The following is a 21,634-nucleotide window of genomic DNA, read 5'->3' as shown; positions in this document are numbered from 1 at the left end:
CAAAACACGGGCCATTGTCTTGAATGTGATCCATGAATCTGGGCTGGAGCTTAACGAGGCACAAGGCACTTTCTGCCAAGGTGAAATAGAATTTTGGGGGACAAATAATTAGGACTGTGTGTTTGCTTTGAATCCAAATGAAAGCAAACCACTCTGTATATTCTGACCGCTTCAAAGCCATTTCCATCTGAAGAAGTGTGAATGGAAGGATGTTTCTGTTCAGAATTTTCACTATCCCTCCCCATTTGCAAATTTCATATATTTCTGAAACCTCCTCCAAGCTGTCCATAAATGGAAAAGGCCAGGTAGAGGAGGAAACAGCAGGTTTTTAGTGCTGAGGTGTAGTTCTGTGACTGACAGCTCTAGCTTTCCATCAGGGGGTGACTTTACTAAGGATCTCTTTATAATTCCAGTCACAGCAAAGGAAGGAACTTGGTTGTTTATGTGTTTTCTTTACTCCTTTTTGTGCCTGTGTCTGGCAACATCATCAGGGGCTTTCAAGGCAGCTAGGGGACTGCCACTAATGCATTTGGTGTCTGACACCAGGCTCCCTGGATCAGGCCTTTGGGGCTCCACTGAGTCCCCACAGCCTGACTCAAGTTTCCCCAAAACTTCCTTCCTGGGAACCCAGTATGGCAGGATACCACCTTCTTATTAATTAAGGTGTGCTCTACATGCTGGCAGTGTTGGACATCATATTTGCTGAATACACAAAGCTTCACAGCTTGCCTTTCATCGTACAAAGTCTGGTACCTCACTTCATTTAAAGATTTTCAGAGACTTTGAGACTTCAGTTTGTACTAGTTATGGTTTGAAGGAATTCTATAAAGATTGTCTGTTGCGTATGTACATGGTCATCGTGTTGCCTAGACGTTGCTGACGTTCTCTTTGCAACACAGGGGTTTGTTTGGTAACTTACAGCATGGGGCAGGGAGCAGGAATTTCATATAGCAGTCAGGAAGTAAAACTTAGAGGAGGTAGAATGGATTTTAGTGCCTCTGCCTGAAAATGACACATTTGCCTATGCATCTTAGGAATTTATTGGGCTTGCTTTCAGCCTGGGCCAGATTGGGTGCATCTTGGGTTCCAGAGACGAATTCTAAGTCATCCTTATTTGAATTGTCAACTTTTAAGTAGCCGGTCCCAACTCTCTTTCAAGGTGGCACTATTGTAAGGACTAGTGGCTTGTTGGGAGCTCTGCCTCAGCCCCCTTTGCCGTTCCATTCAGCAATGACCTTCTGCTTTGCCCTCTGCAATGAGCTATGCAAGCTAACAGGTGCTGACACAATGCAGAGAGCCAGACCTTGAGCTGGAATGCTTTCGCTTATTTCTCATATTGGATTCTCCTTTATACCCTTCATAGCACAGATTAAAGTTGAAAGCCTAATTCAATAGCCGTTTATGATGTTTCAGAACAAAGATAACCAGATAGTGAATATCCTCTCCCATCTTTTGATAGTGTATTGTTTGTAACAAACACAGGATTTAAAGAAATTAAGGCCCTTAAAAGCCACATTTTAAAGTGATGCTGTTGGTAGTGTGTGTAATATAAATGGCTTTTATATATAAATGGCTGTAGCGTTGATTGTTCCAATCCATTAGCAGTACCTTGAAAATAACCTTTGGTCTTTGTGAACAGAACATGAGTGGGACTGCTTCTTCCTGTTTTGAGGATGAAGGTGTAGGTGTGAAAGAGGTGGGCCTGGGTGTGAAGAATTGAAAGAGTCAGGAGTGTAGCCTAGATTCTGCCCCCTAGCAGCAGAGTCCCTCGTTGGCATAAAATTAAGATATCGGAAGAGCTGTCATAAGCAAATGCAGACAATTGAGTGGATATTGACTAATTCTGGAGTCATTTATAGAACACCAGTAGAGGCATGCCTTTTGTCTTTGTCCATGGAGTATTCTTGGCAGGGATATTGGAGTGGCTTGCCGGTTCCTCCTCCAGGTGGATCACGTTTGGTCAAAACTCTCCACTGTGACCTGTCCATCTTGGGTGGCCCTGCACGGCATAGCTCATAGCTTCTCTGAGTTATTCAAGCCCCTTCGCCACGGCAAGGCAGTGATCCATGAAGGGGATTAAAAAGCAGAGACATCACCTTACCAACAAAGGTCCGTATAGTTAAAGCCATGGTTTTCCCAGTAGTGATGTATGGAAGTGAGAGCTGGACCATCAAGAAGGCTGATCGCCGAAGAATGGATGCTTTTGAATTCTAGTGCTGGAGGAGACTCTTGAGAGTCCCATGGACTGCAAGAAGAACAAACCTCTCCATTCTTAAGGAAATCAGCCTTGAGTGCTCACTGGAAGGACAGATCCTGAAGCTGAGAAGAGAAGACTCCCTGGAAAAGACCCTGATGTTGGGAAAGATGGAGGGCACAAGAAGAAGGGGACGACAGAGGACGAGATGTTTGGACAGTGTTCTCGAAGCTACCAGCATGAGTTTGACCAAACTGCAGGAGGCAGTGGAAGACAGGAGTGCCTGGCGTGCTCTGGTCCATGGGGTCATGAAGAGTCGGACACAACTAAACGACTAAACAACAAGTAGAGGCATAGGACCCCTGAGAGGAAACCTGTTATGTCCAAGGATGGGGCCTAGGGCTACAACCATCTGGCATCAAGTTTAGAAATGCTGGAGGACCGAAGGAGGATTTATTTGTTTAATTTTTGTAACCAACTGAAGAAAGAAAGAAATCAGAACATGTTAATAATAAGAATACAGTAACAATCCATGCACTAATAATTAATTTAAACATATAAAATAAGTATAAGCCATCCAGATGTCCAAAAGGGTATATTCTAAGGACTGCCCCGGGACTCCAGACACAAGTATGCTACAGGAACCTGCAATTCTTCTGTAGCTCTTCACATGGGATGGATATAGTCTCATTTATTACAGTATCTCCTTCAACAGATCTATCTCTAAATGGGAACATCAGGTATTCCATCAATGGAAATGGGAGAGTGATTGAAAGGAGCTGGAAGAGCTCTTCAGATATAGAATCCTCACTCAGTCAGTTGCTCACCAGCCCACTACATATGTCTAGGTTCTGACTATTACTCACCGCCGCCTACCTGATTTCAAGACAACTTTGCAAGTATTCATGCCATCCCTTCTTGCTGAATTGTGCCTTCCATGCATGAGCTGCAAGCCACTGTTTGGAGTGGCATTGTGACTGGATGGACATGGCATTGCCAGGGTTGTTTTGATGTGGGCTGGATCTTTGCTGTGTTGGGGGGGGGGAAGCTGCTACTAATACTATTGTCCAGCTTTATTGTCCAGCTTTATGGAAAGCTGGACCATAAAGAAGGCTGATCGCTGAAGAATTGATGCTTTTGAATTATGGTGCTGGAGGAGACTCTTGAGAGTCCCATGGACTGCAAGAAGATCCAATCTATCCATTCTGAAGGAAATCAGCCCTGAGTGCTCCCTGGAAGGACAGATCCTGAAGCTGAGGCTCCAAGACTTTGGCCACCTCATGAGAAGAGAAGGCTCCCTGGAAAAGACCCTGATGTTGGGAAAGATGGAGGGCACAAGGAGAAGGGGACTACAGAGGACGAGATGGTGGGACAGTGTTCTTGAAGCTACCAGCATGAGTTTGACCAAACTGTGGGAGGCAGTGGAAGACAGGAGTGCCGGGCGTGCTCTGGTCCAGGGGGTCATGAAAAGTCAGACACGACTAAACAACAACAATACTATTGTTGTTGGGATGGCATATAAAGGTAAAGGTACCCCTGCCCGTACGGGCCAGTCTTGCCAGACTCTAGGGTTGTGCGCTCATCTCACTCTATAGGCCGGGAGCCAGCGCTGTCTGCAGACACTTCCGGGTCACGTGGCCAGCGTGACAAGCTGCATCTGGCGAGCCAGCGCAGCACACGGAACGTCGTTTACCTTCCCGCTGGTAAGCGGTCCCTATTTATCTACTTGCACCCGGGGGTGCTTTCGAACTGCTAGGTTGGCAGGCGCTGGGACCGAATGACGGGAGCGCACCCCGCCGCGGGGATTCGAACCGCCGACCATGCGATCGGCAAGTCCTCGGCGCTGAGGTTTTACCCACAGCGCCACCCGGGTGGGATGGCATATTATATAGCTAATTATGGTGATTGAAGCTCAGCCATAGCAGTGGAAATAACAGGCTGGACTACAATGGAAGCAGCAGTGTCCCATTTTTCACACTGAAGCTATTATCACCTTAATCCCATTCTCTTGTGGGATTTATGATTTAATTCATTTAATAAAAGCATTCCCATAACACCCTGCAATTTGAAAATATTCAGGGCGGTTTACAAAAACTGGAAAACGAGGACAGCATCGCACAGTTGTAGCGCCAGGCATTCCACAGTTGCTGTCAGGCAGATTTTAAAGTAAGACTGCACAATAGAATGGAAATGATGTACTGCTGGCAGATTTTTTTAATCATCTGTGCACCAAGAGATGTTTGCAGAAAGTGACAATGTCTGAATACTTATCTTTCACTGCAGGTACAGCCTGGAAACTACTTGATTTTCTGTCAGCTTGGATTAGGTATGACCAGTTTCTTTCCTCTGTGAAGAACTATGTGGAGATATTTCTCTTAAAATTTCTCTGATGCATTGTCCACCAAAAAGAATTAGTAGATCTCAGTGTCCTTTCCTATATTAATATTTTTTTCATGCTTTTCCAGTCTCTTGCATTCTGCTAAATATTGAGAAAGCAGATATTTAGCTCGTAATTAGCTGGCTTTTTAATTCTACAATGTCTAGCACTAATGGATGGAAATCCTAAAGAACAGTTTATGGTGAGCTTTATGATGAGGCAAGGAGACCCCTTTCCTCTACTGATACTGAACTGATGTTCTTTACATTCAGGGTAGCACAAAGGCATGGAAATGTGGTACTGTGAAATGAGGAGAGTAGGTTAAAAAGTGAGTGGCTTTATAAACCGATGAAAGGACTATTGCTTCCCTGAACCAAAGCAGGTAGATTAATCTTAAAGTACTACCACCAGAGGAATCTTGCCATAGTCATCCCTGTTTTGTTCATGTCCCTGTTAGACCTGCTGCAATGCAGCAATCTCTAAAACGTTTAGAAAATGGCAGCCAAATTGCTAGGTGTCAATGTCAGCAATAGAGGAGACATTTTTTCCTACATGTGGTGGAGATATTATGCTACAAAAAGCTACTATGAAATGATTTTTAAAAATCAAGTGGTTGAAATTACTGGTTGTGATGCTCCATTTCATCCTGGTTTGTTTGTTTTTTAAAATCTTGAATTATTTAAAACATTTTGTAAATTCAGAACGCAGATAACTTGTTGCTTGCTTTCTTCTTGTGGTGAGGATTTTTGTGCTGACTATTGGAGATGACATACAATTCCAACTATCAAATAATGGAGAGACAAAGCATGGGATTATGCAGTCATGGCTAAAATGATGGCTCGTTTTAGATACCAGGCAAAACGACAGAAGCAGGATAATTTTTTGATATTGTGGCAAAAATGCATTGATTACTGTTAAAAGCATTATTTGTTACAAAGCATGAGCCTTGGATTCTTAATGTATTGTATTGCGTTGTGTGGATATCCTCTTCCTTTAACTTAAGTTTCTTAGAATTTATTAAGGATATAGCTTCTTTGTGCTTAATAATAATAAAATAATAATAATAATATTTTCATTATTTGTATCCCACCCATCTGACTGGGTTGCCCTAGCCACTCTGGGCAGCTCCCAGCTGATATCAAAACAGAAATCAAAACATAATAAAACATCATTAACCATTTTGCTTTATCAGGCTTGTGTGTTTATTACTTATATTTGAGAAGCAATTAAATCAATAAACACATTGCTAGCTGTCATCCAATGTGGTGATTCTATGTCGCATGTGATGGAACATCTTCATTTTCTTCTAATTTATTTTCTTCATGTTTATTTCCATGCTCTTATTCTGACCTATAAAGCTTGAATAACCTTGGACCCAAAGTTGGGCTTCCGAAGAGCTGGTTCCACACCCAAGAAACTGCCCATGAGTTAAAACAATCCCTTTAGGCTCAACTCCCACCTTATGTAGATGGAACAAGGGTTTCTCTTTGGTGGCAAATGAGTTGCATGTCAAGGACCCCCAAGACACCCCCAAATAAAAACACGGTTCACACGTCATTTTGTTTTTGTTTTGTGGCATAATTTTGGCCACAACTTTATTGAATTACAGTATGTGAGTGGTTGCTTAGGCATTGGTTAGCGACTATCTGTTCCCACTCAAAGGTAGGAACAGAACTGACAACCGCACCCGTGCGGAAGTCAGTAAAGGTAAACAATTTTGGGGAGAATAAAGCTGGGTGCCAGGCTCTCCCCTCTCCCCAAATGCTCCCAGGGGCTCTTGCGTGGCCCCAGCCCTTTGCCAGGGATTCGGACAAAAGCATGGCAAGCCCCTGGATTCCTTTAATGGAATTCCCTTGCAGCAGCAGCATTGGAGGGGCAGGCACAGCCAACCACATCCCCTCCACCAACCAAAATTAAGCAGTGCCTAACCACAACCTTACAAGTTGTGACGATTTGCTACACAGTAGGCAAAACCCAAGAGGGACGCGGGTGGTGCTGTGGGCTAAACCACAGAGCCTAGGACTTGCCGATCAGAAGGTTGGCGGTTCGAATCCCTGCGATGGGGTGATCGCCCATTGCTCAGTCCCTGCTCCTGCCAACATAGCAGTTCGAAAGCACGTCAAAGTGCAAGTAGATAAATAGGTACCGCTCCAGTGGGAAGGTAAATGGCGTTTCCGTGCGCTGCTCTGGTTCACCAGAAGCAGCTTAGTCATGCTGGCCACATGACCTGGAAGATCCCTCAGCCAATAAAGCGAGATGAGCGCCGCAGCCCCAGAGTCGGCCACGACTGGACCTAATGGTCAGAGGTCCCTTTACCTTTACCTTTAGGCAAAACCCAGATGGCACCAACCAATCAGCCAAATGCTAAAAATTCCTACCAGGCCCCTGCTCCAAAGCAGACGACCCCATGACAGGCATAGCAGGGTTGGCACGAACAAACCCTAAATAAAGGGAGGGTGGGCAGGTGATCCGATGCGCGCAGCAAAAAGAGGAAGCTCAACGCTGCACACAGGGAACATATATAGCACCCCCGTCAATCAAATAAAATTGCAACAATAAATTTTCCCCAGCAACAATTGGAGGTGCCCAATCAAATGCGTGGCCATCCAAACTAACCCGCCCAAGCAACAGGGGATGTCATGGTTGCTCCCACCGCAACATGTGCTCTCCATGAAGGAAAAGGCCTTCTCTGCATGAGTTTGTGTGGCACTTTCCCCAACACCTTTTAGCATTCAAGTGGAAATGTTTTTTCTCCAAACCTCCGGTGGCTCCTAATTACTGCTGGTTTTACTTTATCTATTGTGAGGTCACTGCTTGTTTGTTTCGCACAGAACTGGTGTGGAACGTCAGTGCAATTTTTAAAACTGCTTTTAGGATTTTTATATAATCCACCATAAACTCCTTTGGGCAAAAAGGCAGGATATATATTTAATAATAATAAAACACCCCATAATTTGATGAAAAGATGGTACATTTTTAAATAAAAAAATACGTGAGTATTATTTGAGCACACAGTGGGAAACAGTGGTGTCTCAGTTTTGTTAATAGTAGAGCAACATTTCAGTTTCTGGGTGGCTGTGATGGTGAAGGAAAGCAGTACTAGGTTTCTATTCCTAAGTTATTCAGGGCTGTTGCACTGCCATAATTCCAGCTAATTTAAAACAGTTTAAATAAATTAGTAAAAACAATTTAAACTTAGCCATAAACATATTTACATAATAGAAGAATACCCTAAACAGAGATCACAGATAGCACCAGCCACATTTATTGCATATTGTATGTCTATTACTTTTTTGAAAAACGTTTCTATTGAGATTTTAGAATCTTATAAAGATAACGTTTAAAGAAACCAGCAAGAACAAATCACACACAATATAAAATGAATAATAATAATAAAACAACCCCATGCCCCTACTCTGCGGAAAACAAGCAAAACAGCTGGAAAAGTTGCTTTCTTTGTTTCAAATTTGCTCCTTTTCTCAGAGACGTTCTCTGAGAAAATTATTTTCATAAAAGGTGATGGGAAAGTTTTATTTAGCAGGACTACCTGTCAAGAGGAAGCAATTAAATTTTGAGCATATGGCTATATGTGAAAGAAGCTGGTTTTCGATCATAGACCTTGGGGCATGCAGTCCATTTTCCCAATTCCGGCTTCAGAGTTGATATTTTAGTTTTCCTTCCTCTGTTCTTTGCCTTGCAATAACAAGTCCCTCTTTCTCTTTTTGGCCTATTTCCACCTTGGTTGTGTTGGCGAGAGGGATTTGGAAGAGATTCTGTCTCCTAGCAGAGTAAGCACAATGGAATTGCTCCCAAGCACGTGAAATCTTCATTAGATTTACACCTGCCCTCATTCACCTTTAAACAAACATTCCCGATGAAAATACTTAGATGTTGTAGTGGAAATGCAGAAGACAATTGTATTTCAAGGAGTTAAGTGGCATGTCCCTTTCCCTTTCACAGTTTGAGGTCTGCTGGATTCTTGTCGGACGTTTCTTGGGTTCTTCGGTGTTGCAAGTGTTGGCTGGATGCCTGGCTGCAGGTAGTGGGAGACTCTCAGCCGCTCTGTATTAATTCCATGTCAGGGTCCTAGGTTGTTGTTGTTTAGTCGTTTATTCGTGTCCGACTCTTCGTGACCCCCTGGACCAGAGCACGCCAGGCACTCCTGTCTTTCACTGCCTCCTGCAGTTTGGTCAAACTCATGCTGGTAGCTTCGAGAACACTGTCCAACCATCTCGTCCTCTGTCGTCCCCTTCTCCTTGTGCCCTCAATCTTTCCCAACATCAGGATCTTTTCCAGGGAGTCTTCTCTTCTCATGAGGTGGCCAAAGTCTTGGAGCCTCAGCTTCAGGATCTGTCCTTCCAGTGAGCTGATTTCCTTCAGAATGGAGAGGTTTGATCTTCTTGCAGTCCATGGGACTCTCAAGAGTCTCTTCCAGCACCATAATTCAAAAGCATCCATTCTTCGGCGATCAGCCTTCTTTATGGTCCAGCTCTAACTTCCATACATCACTACAGGGAAAACCATGGCTTTAACTATACGCACCTTTGTTGGCAAGGTGATGTCTCTGCTTTTTAAGATGCTGTCTAGGTTTGTCACTGCTTTTCTCCCAAGAAGCAGGCGTCTTTTAATTTCGTGGCTGCTCTCACCATCTGCAGTGATCACGGAGCCTGAGAAAGTAAAATCTCTCACTGCCTCCATTTCTTCCCGTTCTATTTGCCAGGAGGTGATGGGACCAGTGGCCATGATCTTTGTTTTTTTGATGTTGAGCTTCAGACCATATTTTGTGCTCTCCTCTTTCACCCTCATTAAAAGGTTCTTTAATTCCTCCTCACTTTCTGCCATCAAAGTTGTGTAATCTGCACTGCTCCTACCTCAGTTTTAAATGGGCACAGTTATTTTTGTGTGTGTTTTCGTTTGGCATCATTTCTAACCAATGGACAGTTGAAGTTTCCCTGCACTGAAACAGTAATGTTCTTGCCTGGTTTCCTTCTTCCTGGAAGGTACCCAAACTCAGTGTTTGTTTGCTTATTAAAATTAGATTGCACCCTTTCTCTCAGAGGAGCCTAGAATTGGGCGTCTTAAGGGTGATGCTGAGGTTCTTAAACTGCCTAGTTCCACAATAATAAATTCCTGAGTTTAGTCAGTTGTCCATTCATCTAAGGGGTGTTTTACATGTGCTCTTGTTTTTCTTCATGTGTATCCTGGAAATTATTGTATAATGTAGAATTCTTCCTGCCATGAATGGAGCTTCCATGTCTCACCATAGCTGTCAACTTTCAGATTTGAAAATAAGGGATCAGCAGCCTCGAAAATAAGGGATCAGCAGCCTCTCCTGTCCCGGGGACAGTCTACGGGATATCTAACAATCCGGGATAGCAGTGGAAAGCAGCGGGAAATGGCGCTGGAATAAGGGAATTTCCCACAAAAAAAGGGAAGGTTGACAGCTATGTGTCTCACCCTATTACTGCATCAATGCTGTCCCTTCTTTATTTTCCCAAACTGGAGAAACAGTATTGGCACTCGTTGTTGGTGGGCCTGGTCATTTCATTTTTTTCCAGCTAAGACTTAATTTAATCATAACCATAACCATAATATATAATATCCCTCGTAGTAAAAAGCTTTCATTTTTTAAAAAATGATTTTTTTAAAAGGTGGGCCTGCTCGTTTCAGAAGTCTTTCTGCACCTGGCCTGGAAGACGTTGGAAAGCCCAACCAATAGTAGTACCTATAATTTCTAGTGCTCTCAGTCTAACTATAAGAATTTGCAAGTCCATTGCATGGCTTGATGAAGGTTGCCTGGCTTCCATGACTGTCTTTTTCTGAGGTTCAGAGGTGGGTTCTGCTTCGTATATAGCCATAGCAGCACCACACACACACATGATGATGGTACACACATGATGATGATACCAAGGTTTGCAGAAGCTCCATAATTTTTTGGGGTAGGCGAACCCTTGGCTTAATGAGAACTGAGCATGCTCAGTGGTCATGGAATGCTAACACTGGTGTGATGTGGTGGAAACTCAGATGAGAGAGAAATGGAATGACAGAGAAGGGAAAGGCAGATTAACTGAATCACTCAGCAGGAACGTTCTGCCCCGCAACATTTTGTTGAAGGTCCAACTTGTTATTTATAATGAAAAATTATCTTTATATCTTGACTGGGTACCTTTAGGAATTCAAAGCACCCCTTTTATACAAATTGTAGCACTGGTGTTTCTATTCTTCATGGGAAAAACAGCAGCTTGAATAAAGATTAAGTGATCCCAGTTTTACTCAGAAGTAATTGCCACTGGTGCATATCTTTAAGTAAGCACACACGATTCTTCAATGTTTTGGTGAGCAGGTAAGTTGCCCCTTGCTCGACTCTGGTGTTAAGAGTTGCTCCACTTTAAAACTAGTAAAGAAAGCATCTCCCATATTGTGAACCATTCCCAGAGTTAGTAAAGCAGTAAAATTACTCAAGCGCAAATGCTTATCACAGATCCAATAAGGTTTTATGTGCCTTGTAAGAGCAATATTACATGTTTTATGTTCTTTCTGTCTTTGGTTTGAAGTACATTCAGTTTTTCTCAACACAGATAATTTCACAATCACTGAAGATGTATAAACAACCCTCCGTTACGATAACCTTATGAATATGGGTGTCGTTATTGTATTTGTGGTTTGAACGAAACATTATTCTTCCAGAACACACACGGTCCTCATCTGGGGATGTCTGCTAAGCCGAGAATAATTATCCTTATTTTATTGTAACTTTAGACGTGTATGCTTTTCAGTCCATTAGAGGTTAGTTCCTATTAGACAAGTGAACATATTTAATTTTTAAAGCACCTTAGTATTTTCTCTATGGTTTATAAATGGAAACTAGAAAGAACATGGGCAACTCCTGCAGAGCAATGGAATTAAGACAGGGGTCAGCAAGGTTTACCTCACCTGGGCCAGTTCACTCCAGCAGAGATCCGTCTGTGGGCCGGATTGCGCACGTGTGCACAGATGTTATTTCCGGTGGAAGCAAGTCCCCGCGCCACACTGTGCCGGTTTAGTGCACCGTATGGGGACTCGCCTAGTGGTTCGGGGCTGGCCCGTGGACCAGTTAAACGACCCCCTGTGGGCTGCTTGTGGCCCATGGGCCTTAGGTTGCCTACCCCTGAATTAAGATGTCCAAGAAACACGGAAGTAATATGAGAGGGAGGAAGCCCCATTGCTCCAGCAGAAGTCCTTTCATTGACAGGGCACTTTACAAGGCTGTAAGCAGAGATTGAGGTCTAGTACTCATGGTGCTGGTAAACTCATATCTAGGATTTGCCATTTGACAATCCATATATGGCTTCCATGACTTGTGGAAAAAATGATCCTGCACATAGAAACCTAGGGAGAAGCTAGGCTAGAAGCAGTCCCTTATATGATTTTTAATGGGTTGTTTTGTAGAGGGGAGCATTCAGTGATCCCTCACTTGCTGTCTGAAGTGGCACAGTCAAGGCAATGGTTTGCCACCATGGCCAGAACAAGGAATGATATAACAGTTGATCTACAAACTGGCAGCTGTGCCCATGCTGTGTTCAGTAAAGTTACATCTTTCCTATTAGTGTGGACAAAAAGTTCACCACAAACCATTCATGTATATGTAGCCTCCTTTTTTTGGCATGCCTAAGACTTAAATCATTAAAATAAGGTAAAGGTAAAGGGACCCCTGACCATTAGGTCCAGTCGTGGACGACTCTGGGGTTGCGGCGCTCATCTCGCTTTATTGGCCGAGGGAGCCAGCATGCAGCTTCCAGGTCATGTGGCTAGCAGGACTAAGCCGCTTCTGGTGAACCAGAGCAGCACATGGAAACGCCATTTACCTTCCCGCCAGAGCGGTACCTATTTATCTACTTGCGCTTTGATGTGCTTTCGAACTGCTAGGTTGGCAGGAGCAGGGACCCAGCAACGGGAGCTCACTCTATCACGGGGATTCGAACCGCCGACCTTCCGATTGGCAAGTCCTAGGCTCTGTGGTTTAACCCACAGCGCCACCCGCGTCCCTTTAAATCATTAAAATAGGGTAAAATCGATTTGACATTTGGAATCCCTTCCATATCTAAGGATACGGAAGTGAAACAGTGGTTTATAGCGCCCATGTCCAGCTAAAACATGCACAAGCACCAGGCTATGATGCGCCAGTGTTTATGCTGAGTGAACAGGAAGGCTGAGGATATCCTAACACTTCAGGGGACTAGAGTAACAGAGCGCTTGCCATTTAAAGGTGGACATCAGGCTGAGTGGAGGGCAAGTGACTAGGCCAGCCGTGGCAGAGAATTGTTGTAATTTGCCATTTTAATTGCTATTGTTAAATTTGTCAGAAACCCTTGCTGATATGTTGCAAGTCACAAAGAGATCTGGCAGTGGGTCTTGATCTATCTTCTGCTTGCTCTTGATTTAAGGGAGTAGTCAAAAATATTATTTTGGCACCCCTAAATCAAGATATTAAAACTCCACTACTGAGCTGTGGTATTAACAAACATGTAACAACCAATTTGGGGACGCAGGTGGCACTGTGGGTTAAACCACAGAGCCTAGGACTTGCCGATCAGAAGGTTGGCGGTTCGAATCCCCGCGATGGGGTGCGCTCCCGTTGCTGGGTCCCTGCTCCTGCCCACCTAGCAGTTCGAAAGCACATCAAAGTGCACGTAGATAAATAGGTACCGCTCCGGCGGGAAGGTAAACAGCGTTTCCGTGCGCTGCGCTGGTTCACCAGAAGTGGCTTAGTCATGCTGGCCACATGACCCGGAAGCTGTACGCCGGCTCCCTCGGCCAATAAAGCGAGATGAGCGCCGCAATCCCAGAGTCGGTCACGACTGGACTTAATGGTCAGGGGTCAGGGGTACCTAACAACCAGTTTGAGCTGCTCCTGTGCTGCTGCTTCTGTCTAGCAGGGTACACCAATCTTTTTCAGGAAGAGCCTCTATACAATTCTTACTTTTCTCGTTTCTCGAGCTGTCTTTGTCCCAACTAGGGGTGGCGAAGTGGGGGGAACACTACTCATTAGACAGGGCACTTAGCCTCCCTTGATTTGGACATACCGTATTTTTCACCCCATAGGACACACTTTTTCCCCTCCAAAAATGAAGGGGAAATGTGTGTGCGTCCTATGGGGCGAATGCAGGCTTTCGCTGAAGCCTGGAGAGCGAGAGGCATCGGTGCGCACCAACCCCTCTCGCTCTCCAGGCTTCAGGAAGCTATCCGCAAGCCTTGCGCGCCCGGCGGGAGTTCCCGCGGGCTCACAAGGCTTGCGGGCAGCAGCCTGCAGCCCCGGCGAGTGTCCGCAAGCCGAGCGCACCCGGCAGGAGGTCCCGCCGAGCGTGCCAGGCTTGGGGTGGCAGCCTGTCGTCTGAAGCACGGGGAGCCCTCCGGAGGGCTCCCCGTGCTTCGGGCGAGTGTCTGCAAGCCTTGCGCGCCCGGGGGGAGTTGCCGCTGGGCGCGTGAGGCTTGGGGCGGCAGCCTGCAGCCCGAAGCACTCGGAGCCCTCCGGAGGGTGCCCCGTGCTTCGGGCAGGTGCGCAAGGCTTGGGGTGGCAGCCGCGGCGGGGGGGGGGAATAATTTTTTTTTATTCATTTCCCCCCCAAAAAACAAGGTGCGTCCTATGGGCCGGTGCGCCCTATAGGACGAAAAATACGGTATGTGTGCGCCATCAAGGCATTTTGGAGAAGTTGGAGATACCCACAATGTTTTGTGTGAAAACAAAAGTATAGCCCCTTATGGCTCTGCTTGTCAAATAAAGCATAGCAGGGGGTCGGACTAGATGACCCTGGGGTCCCTTCCCACTCTGCAATTCTATGAATGCTGCCTTCAGAGGCTTTAAAGCTGATCAACTTCACATATGAAAGCCGAGCGATGGTGAGCACTGCCAAAATGAAAGAAAAGACAATTCAGGATGGGGCTGGGGAAGACTTGAACTGAGGAAACAACTTCCACTAAATACAGGAAGAAGAGCAGACACTGTCTCTCAGCACACACTGTCAAGTCAAGCAGTTGCTGCAGCTTGTAGAGATAAGATGAATAGAAATGACATTAAGTCTCTTAAGTAGCACATGATTCATTTTTATCCTCTGATGGTGGTTTCAATGAGCTCGTCATCCTTTATATTTCTAATAATACTCTTTGGGAGTATGATAACTCTTGATCTTTGCTTCTGCTTTTTGCAAACCACAAATAAATATGTGAAATGAAAAGTTACTACATCAGCTAGACTAGAATGGCATGATAGAAATATAAGATGCTTACAAATTGTGCCGATATTCCCCTTGCTGCTAGAACCATCCCAACAAAGGGACAGCTCTATTTTCCTTCTAACAAGCTCCCTGAAACCTCTGGGAGAATGTTGCTGTAACATCAGATGCTGCAAGCTCAGATAACTGGGTCTAAATGAATAAATAGCAGTATTGAATGCATACAATGTTGGATTCTGAGTCTTTGCAGGGGTGGCGGGGGGGGGGGGGAGAGACTGCTTCTGATAATGAATCGCAACAAATAAGGTTGTGAAATACTTTTTGTTCCAGACCAAGGATTACTGATGTTCAAAGAGATGCCCAACCAGGTGGGATAATGGCTTGGATAGAATATAGGGAATAACATTGCACAACTCGGGGCACAATCCTAAATTGGAGATCTGCCTGCTGAGTGGCATTAGGAGGAGGTAGAACTATGTCAAGTCTGCCGGTAGAGATGGCGTTACATCAGCAGAATGAGACATCCACAGCAGGGCCAGCCCATGACTTTCTGCCGCTTGAGGCAAAACAGCAAAAGGGGCCACTGCCCCCACTCTACCATCTTCCCTCACTGCCACCTGAGGCGACTGGAGGTGGCTAGGGGAAGCCCCGATGCACTGAAGGTGGCAGTGGAAAGCAGAGGAGGATGAAGAGGAGCAGGTGACCAAGGTGTGTGTGGAGGAGGCAGTGAGCCTGCCACCTGAGGCAGTTGCCTCACCAAGTCTCATGGGTGGGCCGGCCCTGATCCAGAGGAAGAGCTCCTGTTGGTCACTCTTGGGAATCCTCTGCTGGCCACACGGTGGTGGTGGAGCATCCAAATCCACGCCATGGTTGTGGTGTGGGCAGGATGTGATTAGGACACAACTATACCAGATCCTCCAAGCATCCCTATTTTCCAGGGACAGTCTCGGATTTACAGAAGCTGTCTCAGTTTCTGATCTGATCCCAGAATGTCCTGCTTTTCCTTAGGACACCCCTATTTTCACTGGAGAAATGTTGGAGGGTATGGAGTTATGCAACCCCCAAGCCAAGGAGACTTCCAAAGGCAGCCCTATATAAGGAAAGTTGTTTTATGTTTTATTATATTTTTATATCTGCTGGAAGCTGCACAGAGTGGCTGGGGCAACCCAGCCAGATGGGTGGGGAATAAATAATAAAATTATGATGATGAAATAGGATGTCCCTATTTTCATCAGAGAAATGTTGGAGGGTTTGCTAGACCACGTGCTAAGCCCTGTCACTGCACTAAAACTGTTTTGAATTTTATTATGTTCCCTAGGGGGTTATGCAAACCGCTATTCTGTTCTTTTCATAGGGTAAGGTAGGGGCACTGGGGATGACTTTATGGAACCCAGGGGGCAGCAGCCCAAGAGAGTCTGAGAACCATTGTTCTAAAGGGTGGCTTAAAGTAGCCTACCTTGATTTCAGCAAGGCATTTGACAAGGTGCCCCATGATATTCTTGTAAAGAAGCTGGTAAAATGTGGTCTTGACTATGCTACCACTCAGTGGATTTGTAACTGGCTGACTGACCGAACCCAAAGGGTCTCATCAATGGTTCCTCTTCATCCTGGAGAAGAGTGACTAGTGGGGTGCCACAGGGTTCTGTCTTGGGCCCGGTCTTATTCAACATCTTTATCAACGACTTGGCTGATGGACTCAAGGGCATCCTGATCAAATTTGCAGATGACACCAAACTGGGAGAGGTGACTAACACCCCAAAGGACAGGGTCACACTTCAAAACGACCTTGACAGATTAGAGAACTGGGCCAAAACAAACAAGATGAATTTTAACAGGGAGAAATGTAAAGTATTGCACTTGGGCAAAAAAAATGAGAGGCACAAATACAAGATGGGTGACACCTGGCTTGAGAGCAGTACATGTGAAAAGGATCTAGGAGTCTTGGTTGACCACAAACTTGACATGAGCCAACAGTGTGACGCGGCAGCTAAAAAAGCCAATGCAATTCTGGGCTGCATCCATAGGAGTATAGCATCTAGATCAAGGGAAGTAATAGTGCCACTGTATTCTGCTCTGGTCAGACCTCACCTGGAGTACTGTGTCCAGTTCTGGGCACCACAGTTCAAGAAGGACACTGACAAACTGGAACGTGTCCAGAGGAGGGCAACCAAAATGGTCAAAGGCCTAGAAACGATGCCTTATGAGGAACGGCTAAGGGAGCTGGGCATGTTTAGCCTGGAGAAGAGGAGGTTAAGGGGTGATATGATAGCCATGTTCAAATATATAAAAGGATGTCACATAGAGGAGGGAGAAAGGTTGTTGTTTTCTGCTGCTCCAGAGAAGCGGACACGGAGCAATGGATCCAAACTACAAGAAAGAAGATTCCACCTAAAGATTAGGAAGAACTTCCTGACAGTAAGAGCTGTTTGACAGTGGAATTTGCTGCCAAGGAGTGTGGTGGAGTCTCCTTCTTTGGAGGTCTTTAAGCAGAGGCTTGACAACCATATGTCAGGAGTGCTCTGATGGTGTTTCCTGCTTGGCAGGGGGTTGGACTCGATGGCCCTTGTGGTCTCTTCCAACTCTATGATTCTATGAAGTTAGCGGGGGGGGGGGGGCAAGCACAAGGCAAGCCAGGAAACATTGTCCTCACAATATTTAGGATACTGTTCCTGTCATTCACTTCCAACCATCCCGTGTTTTATGACACAATACAGGCAGGACTCCACTCTGAAAGTCTCCCTGCGCCTGCTCTTTAATTAAAAATTCAGTAATACAAATGTAGCAATTCACAGTTGCAAAATGTCTGCGACTCAGATTTTGACCTTTTAAACTCCATTAAACTATGTAAATACTGTAGAAAGGAGATGTGCATTGTTCACAGTGGGCTAATGTCAACTGGAGGAGCCCTCGCGGACGTGCTCCCTTCCCCCAGAGCATATGTTGGTACCAGAGGAGCAAGTATTTACACAGCTTGTTTACAGATTTGCATATGACAGGTGCGCTCTGGATTCCTGTCACATCGCCTTTGACTTTTGGAAATTTATTTTTATTGCTGCTAATAATGTCAGTGAATTTAAGGTAGGGAGATTCACTGCCTCATGTTAGGCCTGCCTGTCTCAGGCGCTGTGAGGGTTTTTTAAATGTCATGATAGAGCGTAACGCAATGTTTGGAACTGGTTTTTATCCTCTTAAATTCACCACTTAGAGCGATGGGTCCAGCTAAGTATTTTATCCTAGTGTGCAGAAAGAAGGTTTCAAAAGATGAAAAATGTAAAGGATGAGAATACATGGTGGCAGCAATTAAACAAAACTGCCTTTATCCTTCCGGCAAGTACAGTGTGTGCCTCAGGTGATGTTGGAGGGAAAAGATGCTGATAGCTCCGCACATAAAGTAAATATTTGCTGTTGTTCAAAATCCTAGGGAGGCTTCGCGGGACATTTTATGTACACTTTGCAAAACTAGCAACAGCATTCTGAGGTGAGCTGGTGTGATGTAGCTGTTAAGAGCATGAGCAATAAGCTTGATGTTCAGATCTTGGTTCCACTACAAACTCACTGGGCTGCCTCAAGCAAGGCACAACTCCCCAGTGTTGGTGCATTACAGTAGTGAAGGCTACTTCACTCACACATTACGTGGCAAAAACCCAGCATTTATCACCCACTGTGCACTTAACACAGAACTGCAGCTTCTTCACTCAAGAAGACCAACACCAAATGAGACAAGTAGTCCAGTTCATTCCCAGTCATGTCACTGACACAATGTCATGAACAGCCATCGTCTAGGCTAGCGTGATAAAACCAGAAATGATGGTCAAAACCTAGAAGGAGTGCTGGCCCAAACCTGGGAATGCCAGGCTGCAGGGCTTCTGCTTCCATAGTGGCAGATATAATCTAGTTTTGACTTTGCAAAGTGAAGCAGACAAATAGGGATTGCCAGACTCCCTCCAGAAGACAGCTTTTGTAGGAGAGGCATCATCCAATTCGATACGTGATCTCTGCTTGGCTCTGATCAGGAAGAAGAAAGAATCACCAACCTAAAGGAAAACATGGTCCGAAAGCAAGAGGAGGCAGGAGAAACAGTGGCACCAAACTAGATCAAATGAATCTTCAAAGAGCATTTTGGGGAAATGTTTCTAATTCAACCAAAATTACTTTAAAACAACAGCACTGGAGACTACATTTCTTATAGGGTATGTTTTATATATAAGAATATGGATATGGGTTTTACTGGTACATGGATTTCATAAAGGCTATAATGTTGGAAGTAGCCTTCGGGTAACTACTGGAAAAGTGTCCAAGTGGCTCAGCCGCTTGCCCAGCAGAAGAAATTTGTGGCAGGACCCTTCGGCTCAAAGGCTTTAAGCGTAAATTGCTCTGCGCTTTCTAGAACAGACTTTGTCTGACAAATGTTTCAGTGGAAGTGGAACAGTTCAAATCTGAGTCGTTCAACTCCAATGTAGTCAGAGCTCTTTTGATTAATAGCAGGTGACTGAGTCTGCCTCAGAACACCTTCCAAAGTTCTGTAAGCAAGACTCACTTAAAAGTAATTTTATAGCAATAGGTCCTTTGGTTGGGAAATAAGTGATGTAAAGATTACTGACAAGCTGAATCCCCAGACCTGGTTTATGCCCCAGTCTGAAGCCGGTGTACAAGCAGTCTAAACCTTTCCCTCATGATTTCCATGGGGACCCAATAAGTCAGCAATTCTTCTTTCTTTTTTCTTGATGAGATTTTCCTGTCATGGTTCTTATTCTGCCCGGGTCTCCTCTCTTCTCATCCCTTTAGAAACAATCTGAGTCCAATTCTGTTCATTTAATACCTTGAGAATTTCAGGCAGTAGCACTGATATATAGGCAGTAAATGAGAAAAGAAATGGAAGTGATCCCACCACAATACTGTGGCCAAAACTTGCATCTTAAGTTTAGGAGGAGTATCTCCCATGGAAAGCACTGGCAACTCTGAGGAAGAAAATAACCTTGAAACTTTTCACTTTCTTCTGAATGTGCTGGGCAAAAGCCCAATCCTACAACATTATGCTATTTTGGACCCAACTGCCTTGCTGAGGACTGGACAGCTGGGAAATAATTAGGGAATATCAGTTAATCCTGACGTCCCATATGTGTGGGAAACTACAAATGGAAAACTGCCTGAATTCAAAAATGCAGGCCTTGACTCACCTTTTAGCCAAAATAGCTCCCAGCAGAGTATAAAGCAGAAATATGTGCAGTGCTTGCAAAATGTGGGGAATACAGGTTGTCAGACCTTTAAATGTCCCAGTATTAAGTCCTTAAAGTTGTTCTCCTCTGCCTCTACCCCCTTGGGAGTGAATAGACCACAACCTTAAGTAAGTTAAAATGGCTGATTTACAGTAATCAGAAGTCTCACTCATGTATAATTCAGTGCTACTGCAGAAACAACACAGGCAGGGTATTCTTGGTTCCAAAATACAGAATTTAGTCTCAAACGTGTGGTCTGAGGTTGGAGTGGGCAGGGCAGCGGCAGTAGTGGGAGGGCAGCGCTTCCTGTTTCGCCTGAAGGGCAGAACAAGATGTACCATCCCTGCAACCAAGCAATAAGCACGATAAAAGACTTATTGGTTCAGGACCTGTTGCTTCCTCCCTGTATTTACTTTGGAGTTGCAGGTTTACAGCTTGGAATTCACAGTCAGAGAGAGGGGGCTGCTAGTGCAGAACTTTAGTCTCCTATAGCAAAATTTGTAGATCCAAGACTGTCAAGTGTTTAAGCAAGCGTGCTTTACATAATAATAAAAAAGGAACTGTGAGGCCCCAGTCTGGAACACTATCCCAATCAGGATTGCAGGGCAGTGTGTGTGTGTGTGTGTGTGTGTGTCCGTGTCCTATGCTGATTTTTGTCTTAAAATTGCTCACTCCTGGCAGAGGCAGATTTACAGCGGTGTTAGTGGTGCAGTTGCACCGGGCATGCAAGTACCTTCTTAACGCCAAGTAAGTGCTTGCAAGTAAATGCTTGACTGACTTTGAGAAGGAGGTGTGAAGGCTCTGACAGGGCCCCAGAGTCCTCCGTCCCAAAGCCAGGCAAGCACTTACCGGGCTTTGGGAAGGAGGTAGGACCCTGCCTAAGCCTTGCGCCTCCTTCCAAAAGCCTGACATAGGCCAGTGCCACGAGGGCTGGGGTGAGGGCGTCAAATCGCCTTGCACAGGGCTGCATATTACCAAGATCTGCCCTGCTCCTGGCTGCTTTTTGCCCCTAAGAACTGTTGCCGCTGCTGCTGCTGGGCAGAGAGGGCTCTGTTTTGTTTTGTTTTTGTTTAAATTGCTGTTATTTTTTACCTATGTCATTTTAAACTGTTACATTAATACTGTATTCTTATTATTAGATTTTGCTTTATGTGGAAATTGTTTCTCATTTGCTTGTGTATTTTTTTGTTGTGGTTTATTTATTTATGACTTTTGTAATTATGTAAATCTTGTTATGTTGTAAGCCGCCTTGAGCATTGTTTAACTGGGGAAAGGCGGCATACAAATAAAAAATGATGATGATGATGATCAGGTGCAAACAGCAGTTCAAGAGCAGACAGGTGGGGCACACTACAGATTGGGGGCCCCAAAGCAGCCTTTTCTACAAAATATAAGTGCCCAAAGTAAGCACACTTGTTGAAACATGATGATGGGTAGCTTGGCTCTGAGTCTACTTGGCTGGATAAGAGACCCGGTCTGCTCTCTGGCACAAAGAACAGAAGCTGACAGGTTGAATGTGTTGCTTCTTGGGTCAGCTGATCAGACCACTAAGGCATGTTCTAGCTTCAGGAGCATTATCAGAAAGGAGCTAAATGCTGCGATGCGACAACGAGGGATGCTGTGACCTCGGCACAAAGGA

Source organism: Podarcis pityusensis, assembly GCF_964106645.2.
Source record: "Podarcis pityusensis genome assembly, chromosome: 17".
NCBI lineage: Eukaryota > Metazoa > Chordata > Lepidosauria > Squamata > Lacertidae > Podarcis > Podarcis pityusensis.
Note: the sequence above shows the minus strand (reverse complement) of the source record.